General features: G+C 37.2%; 1 non-coding gene across 1 annotated transcript; it reads right to left on the bottom strand.

Annotated features, from left to right (window-relative positions):
- Positions 1–4,693: 4,693 nt before the first annotated feature.
- Positions 4,694–4,796, bottom strand: LOC115900846. The gene has a single exon (XR_004060496.1). It is a non-coding gene; the product is annotated as a U6 spliceosomal RNA (small nuclear RNA).
- Positions 4,797–7,720: the final 2,924 nt, after the last annotated feature.

Here is a 7,720-nt window from a genome sequence, read left to right as displayed (position 1 = left end):
GAATAGTAGAAGTAGCCAGCCAGATTTATTGTGAGGAGAAAATGACATAGTGCACATAAGACATTCATTCATTCATTCATTCATTCATTCATTCATTCATTCATTCATTCCTTTAGAGACGGAGTCTCTCTGCCGCCCAGGAAGGAGTGTGGTGGTGCGACCTTGGTTCACTGCAATCTCTGCCTCCCAGGTTCCAGCAATTCTCCTGCCTCAGCCTCCCGAGTAGCTGGAATTACAGGCACCTATCACACTCCTGGCTAATTTTCATATTTTTAGTGGAGATAGGGTTTCACCATGTTGGCCAGGCTGGTCTCCAACTTCTGACTTCACGTGATCTGCCCATCTTGGCCTCCCAAAGTGCTGGGATTACAGGCATGAACCACTGTGCCCAGCCACATAAGACATTTAACACATAGGCCTCACTTTCAGCAAATCCTCACATGCCAACTATATTGTATACCCTATTTGGGAAAAGAATAGTTCATTGTAGTTTTTGCATGTCACTTTAGATTTTTCATGGTGTGGGGTTGTAACTAATTTTTTTCTAACCTTTCTTAAGATGAAAAAAAAATCAATCTCAATCATAGACTTTACTAGGAGGATCAAAAGGTACTCTACAAATAAGTATTAATATTCTCATTCATGACTTGTAGAAATATAGACAGTAGTTTGACTGCAAGTCACGGTTGAGAAAATACCTGATTCTTTATACCTCTCTCTTGAACCACTAGAAAATATTTACTATATAAAAGAGCTCTCCCTTGTTATTGGATCTCTTGCAGCTTTGACCTTTGGGCATTGGCTGATACATTTTTGGATCATCTTCAAATGACTGGGATAAATTCTGGCTCAAAATTGAAAGAGAGACCAGAAATCCTTCACGGTGAATTGTGGCTTGGGGCCCTTTTAAAACTTCTCAAAGAACATCACAAACAATTTACTACCCTCTCTCAATTGCTGCTTCATGAAAATTGGTGGTGTTTTGAGTGGATAGAGGCTTATGATTTACAAAGAGCTGTTTCCACTACCCAAGTTTTGCAACATGTGAGAGCAAGTCACAAGGGAAGGAAAGAGAACGTGAACTGCTTTGATGACTGTTGGCCATTGCCAAGGAAACTGCTCCCTTGGTAACCGTGGTCAGTACATCTGTCTAGTTGCATTTCTAAGGCTTGCATAGTTACTACCATGGAAAATGCATTTTAAAACAAACACAGAGGAAAAAACAATTAAACCACAAATAAAAAATAATGGAGTTGATAAAAAATTCTTTGCTTTTATGGCAAAGTTGTTAGGATGGGTTACGATGTTCAGCAGAACATGTTTAGGGGTGTTACCCCATAAATGGAAACCAAAATGTCCCCAGTGTAAGCCAGACTGTAAAATAAAACAAATCTAAGTCATTGGGTTTATTAATCACAAGACACATGAATTTTAAGACATCACAAAAGTATTTGTGGGGAGCTTATTTCAAACATTGAGCACTCCCAAGTAAATTAAGCTCAAGTTTGCATAACTTTATCTTAAAGAGAGATGTGGGCATGAGAAAAGGAGATCAAGGTAAAGGCCAGTTTTGAGAAAGGGTAGAATGTTTAAGATCTAGCAGAAGCTGAGAAAAGCCAGCTCTGATATAAAAATCTAAGACAGTAGGAAAACGTGATTCTATTTATGAATGTTTGATTTAATCACAGTTCTTCAGGAATGCAATAGCACATTACCTGAGGAATGCCTATGTTGAACTGCCATCGTCTTTGAGTGGCTAGATGAAGTTAACATTTGAACTTACAAAGTTTGAGTAAAAATAGAAACATAAAGATTTTAATATATGTTACCTACATGAATTTCATGGCAAGTTTGTTGTTTCCACAAAAATGATTTGTGAATTACAGTTAAGATGGTGAATAAAACACTTGTTGAAATCATAATTCAAAGAGTTTATACCAAGAAGGAAGGAGTGTCCTTTACAAGGAAACATCTATATTAACATGAAAGGCTAAAGACATGTAATGGTAGTTATATTTTATATTCCGAAAACACCAGACCAATTAGGGAACTGAGATAAGCTGTTGAGTTATATTTTCAGATGCACCTTAAACCATAGATTGTATTTAACAAATTCTTGATTTACTTTTTTTTTTTTAAAAGCATTTTAACATTGCTGCTGACCAGGCAGTGGTTATGATAGAGTTATCACCTGTGCTTGCTCAGGAACGCTCGCTGCAGCAGGGAGTGTCAGCAGTTTGGAAGTCTTGGAGATAATAATTTAAGGATGCTAATATTCAACTAGTGCAGAACTTAAGAATATATTGAAAAACACAAATATCAACAACTGTGTAAAGAATGAACTTGGAAGGGTTAAATTGTAAATATGCAGAAATTTTAGGAATATTTTAACCAATTTATTTTACTTATTTTTGTGTGTTTTCACAAGTGTGAAATATGATACAAATATGTGTCTAAGTTTAAAACTGTTATTTTGGTAAGTATAGAATAAACATTCTAGGTGATAAGAAAGCATTACATTGTAGTTGAAGCAGCCATGTTTTTCTTTCTAAGTGGTAAGTAAAAAAATGATGTGCCTTACAATTTACAGTATCTTAGAGTCAATGAAATGTGGGAGTTAACTGAGATGTTACCTTCTGTCATTTAAGAAGTGAGGTAAAAAGAGAATGAGAGAGACAGATGAAAATAGTGACCAGGAACGATGCTACCTACTGCCCTCTCCTCCCCTGAAAATAGAAGAAAGCAATGATAATAAAAGGTGTTCAATGAATTGCTGACTAGTAAAGATAAGAGCATAAAGTTGGTAAGCACTTCTCTATGGCAAGGCATGCCATGATTAAACAAATGATTCAATCAATTGCATAGATGACCTTGGTGTTTAATCTTAGTCCGCCTCTGTCACTGAATCTGAAATTCAATTTAATGTCTGCTTTGTACATCAAAGAGCAAAAATAGGTCCATGCTACATATTTTCTCGAAGGAACAACTTAAATTAAAAGAGAAAAACTTTCCCAAATATTAAGGTTGATGTTGATGAATTAAGTAGAATAACTCTAAATTTGGCAGTTCTATAGAGCAAGTTGATCTTTTCTCAGATAAATTATTCTTCAAGAATATCTTCAATGTCAAGCCTCAAATGGTGTCTTACAATACTGCCAGTCAGTCATTGTATATGTTCTCTTTCAACTGATTTATCTACCAAGGCCTTTTTGTGCTTGTTGATTGAAAAGTCAATCTTGCATATATTCCATTTTCCTGATCTGTTTGACAGAATCTTAGCGAAACATTCAAGGAGAAGATCCTGCTTCCATAGTTACATCACTCCTTTTGAGATGCCATTGCAATTCAGCAGAAGATAATACCAATTCCAACTTTATAGTGTAACTTCCATTTTGTGGAAAGCTATTTTCATTTTGGCACATTAACTAGTACAATATGAAAATGAAAAATCCTAAAGTGAATATGAAAATCTGTATACCCTCCAGCTGATTCTTCAAAGTTCATTTTTAAAATGTACTTGTTTTGAGATTCTCTGCAGTAGGAAAACTGTATTTACCAAACCATGTAGCACATTCCTAGACAGACACAATACCACTAAATCAGTCCATTTAATGTTGGCACTTTCCTTACTTGAGAGTTTGGTTTTGAGTACTGTTCTCCTTCCCTTGCTGATAATATAGTTTTTGGAGTATCTAGTAACTGCTGGCCAATTTTAGTCATCTCACCTAATTGGAGCAAAACAAAAATGATGAGTAGCACTAGGAAGGCCACATTTCCCAACCTACCTTGTAACCAGATGGGATCGTAGGATGATGTTTTGGCCAATAGAATGTGGAGAGAAGTAATATAGCCACTTCTAGGCCTCACTCTTCTCTTTCTTTGCTTGTTGGATGGTAGATCTCAAGAATCTAGGGAGGATTCTGAGACTTAAGGGAGGTCTGAACAGTGGAAGTAAGGAGCCTGGGTCCATGTATGACTCTGTGCAGCAGAGCGACCCCACACTCTCAAACCAAATTTGACTGTGCCAAGGGTGAAACATCACCCTCTGTTATGTTAATCTGCTGAAATGCTGGGACTGTGTGTTTCAACAACTAGGGTTACTTAACCTGATTAGTAATGATAGTGTAATAGTTAGAGTAGTCCCCAACTATATTCCTTAGGAGTTCCACCAGATATTATATAGTATATAATATAGAAATATGGCCTTTGTAACATATGGCAACTTAATTGAAATGTATCTGGACATTTATTCCCTTAGCTCAGAAATTTTTTAAAAATTTTAATATTTTAAATTTTAATTTTCATGAATACATAGTAGTTGTACATATTTATGGGGTATATGCAATAATTTGATACAAGTAGAGAGTGGGTAATGATCAAATTAGGGTAATTAGAATATCCATCACCTCAAACATTTATTATTTCTTTGTATTAAGAACATTCCAATTCTACTTCTATAGTTATTTTAAAATATACGATAAATTATTTTTAATTGTACTTGTTCTATTGTGTTACTGAACGTTAGATGTTATTCCTTTTATCTAACTCAAGTGTGGATCCACTGACTAACCCCTCTTTATCCCCACCACCTCCTCAGTACCCTCCCTGGCCTCTGGTAATGATCATTCTACTCTCTATTTCCATAAGGTCAATTTTTTTTTAGCTCCTACATTTGAGTGAGAACATGTGACAGAAAAATATAGAATGTTCCACACATTTGCGTGTCATCCTTGTGCAGAGGCCATGCTAATCTCTGTACTGTTCCAATTTTAGTATATGTGCTGTGAACTGGGCACTCTGAAATATTTTTGAGTGTTATTTGCCAAGCATTGGATAAGTTCGGGGGATACCATAAGGAGCCAAATAGGCGTGGTTATAGTCCACAGAGCTTTAGTCCAGGAAGTAGATGCTGACCAATGGATACACATATAAATGTAAAATTATAACCATGCTCCTTTCTATGACATACAGGATCTTGATCCTGTATGTCACAAATATTTGACAATATTTCTATGTCAAAAAATAGAAATATTTGACTTCATTAGAGAGGCATCCATGAGGAAGGATTCCATGCTGAGGGGGCAGATGTGTCGTTACCACATGAAAGTCAGATGGCAGGAGACAAAATGAAAGAGGGTTAGAGTGGGTGGAGCAGGGAGAATGAAGGGAAATAGGTCAGGTGAGCCTAGATAAGAGTGCAGGTTAGAGGAAGTATTTTACTCTTCACTTAGACACTAAAGAATGACATTTGCCCTTTGCCCTTTGAAAAACACTGCTCTGGCTACATTTAGGGGAATGGATTGGACATGAACATGTACCTATATTTATACGAAGGGAGCATGTGGTAATATGAGAATCACCTGTCAAGATACATGTACCTGGCTGGGTGTGGTGGCTCATGCCTGTAATACCAGAACTTTGGGAGGACAAGATGGGTGGATCATTTGAGTCCAGGAGTTTGAGACCAGCCTAAGTAACATGATGAAAGCCTGTCGCTACAAAAAAATGCAAAAAAATTGGCTAAGCCTGGTGGTGTGTACCTGTACTCCCAGCTACTTGAGAGGCTTAGGTGGGAGAATCACCTGAGCCCTGCAGGCAGAGCTTTCACTGAGGCAAGATCGTGCCACTGCACTCCAGCCTGGGTGACAGAGTGAGACACTGTCTCAAAAAAACAAAACAAAACAAAACAAAAAACAGAGAGAGAGAGAGAGAGCGCTCAGGAAAAAAGGAAATATAAAAACAGTTCAGCAAAGGAAAAGTTTTTGGGATTGGATTATTGATGTTTTGATAAACTATAGTTACTTTCACCTTTATGTCTTTTTTTTTTTTTTTAACTATTATAGATCAGTAGTTCAATATGGCAAGTTTGAGACAGGAGACATTGGTCTTAGGCCAGTGTGAACATCTAAAGCAAATGAAATTGCAGTGAACTATGAGGCTGGTTTGAGTGAGATTTTTGTCATCAGTCGCTCTAGCATCCAATCCCTTGTGACAACCTACAAGGCACACATCCACAGCAACCAAGTAAGAGGACTCCTCACAAAAGACGCTGGGATGCCTTGACGCTCATTACTTGAAAGATAAGGAGACATCACAGTTTGTCCACAAAATTTATGAAAAGACTGTGCCCAAAACACAATGGAGAAAGACCTGCTTTGCCTCCCTCTCTGATCTACCCAGATTTCTGACACCCATGTCCCTCTGTCTCAGATTGTTTTCCAGTTCCCGAGAGAATGAGATGTTGATATCTTGAATCTTTTATATAGACTTGTTTTCTTTCTCTCTGTATATGAGAACAACTGCTAAGGATGCTTATGATTTAGTAATCACCTTGAGATGTTCCTTGTCCTTCTGTGGGCCCCAATTGTATTTCTTCCCCTTGTGATCCAGGCTGCAGAGCCTGACAAATGCACCCACTCAACCACATCAGCACCGGTGCAGGTTCAGACTGGCCTTCTCTCCTCCACACACAAGAGAAAGAGCTGGATGCTCAGCTCTTTGTTACTTTTTATTTTTAGACTCAATTCACCTCTCCAGAAGCAATACATAGAGAGAATGCTGAATAGACTACCCTGCATTGAGACGCTTCTCAAAGATATCTTTTTCCCTGCATGAAAGAATGACTGATTGCAAGTATTTATTTTCTAAGGTACAATTGTAGACCTTCAAAGTCAGACTGTTAATTTGGTGATATTAACTTTTGAGTCACTTGACTAGTCAGTTTAGGAAGCAACAATTCTCTCAAAACTCTTATAATTACATTTGGACAAGTTTGTGCGTAGGACCGCAAGTCCATCAGCTTATTATAACCATAGTGCGTTCACACACCATCTTCATTATCTTGTGCTAAAGAAGAGAGCACACACTCCTCTGTGGGTAATTTTAGATTGGCCACTGACACACTCTGCAGTGTTTATAAAGAAAACAAAACTTGGATGTTGGCCCTTTTAATTATAACTGGCAGAATTGCTACACCCAAAAATCACATAATCTCTTCACCATATTATATCTTTGAAGACATCTGCTTGCAAAGCAGTAACAAGGAACTTGAATTCTAAAAACAAACTTTGTACTAGATTGATTGGTTTGGCGAGCCACGCTTCTGAAGTACTGACGGATTCTGAAAGATATATTCCTGAACTTCAAGAAAAGTTTAAAATATGCTATAATGGAGTTACATCAAATTGTCTTTGGTCTGGACATGCAGATTAGAGACTGAGATCCTATTTTATCGTGAAGGAAGGTCCACTGGCCCAGTGGCAAATATCATAAATGTCACCAGTCATTCTGCATTTTTGTTTTGAGTTTCCAAATAAACATCTAGCCAATGAAATAGTTGGACAGTCCAGTGCACTATTTCACCTGAGAAATGATCACCACATAAGGTTCTATGTTCTAGGTGCTTTATGTGTAATATTGTGAATATTGTGTATTGTGAATATAAAACTGTGAATACAATGTGTATAATATGTATAATATTGTGAAGACAACTCCACCAAAGGGAGAAAGCTGATCTTTGACATCATCTTTACTATTTATCAAGCATATACCTCTCTTCATGTAGATTTGGGATATGATCTGAGTCCATTTTTTGAGTAATTACATTGTGATCCTAGTCACCTACCCTGGGGTAGATAATTTCGCAGCTTGTAGAGTTCCTAAACTCATGGTACTGTAGCCTGAAAGATGAAATGGAACAATTAATTGTTATCTATGCTCT

This window comes from Rhinopithecus roxellana, chromosome 1 (assembly GCF_007565055.1).
Source record: "Rhinopithecus roxellana isolate Shanxi Qingling chromosome 1, ASM756505v1, whole genome shotgun sequence".
Lineage (NCBI taxonomy): Eukaryota > Metazoa > Chordata > Mammalia > Primates > Cercopithecidae > Rhinopithecus > Rhinopithecus roxellana.
The sequence above is the reverse complement of the archived record's forward strand: the minus strand, read 5'-3'. Positions and strand labels throughout refer to the sequence as shown.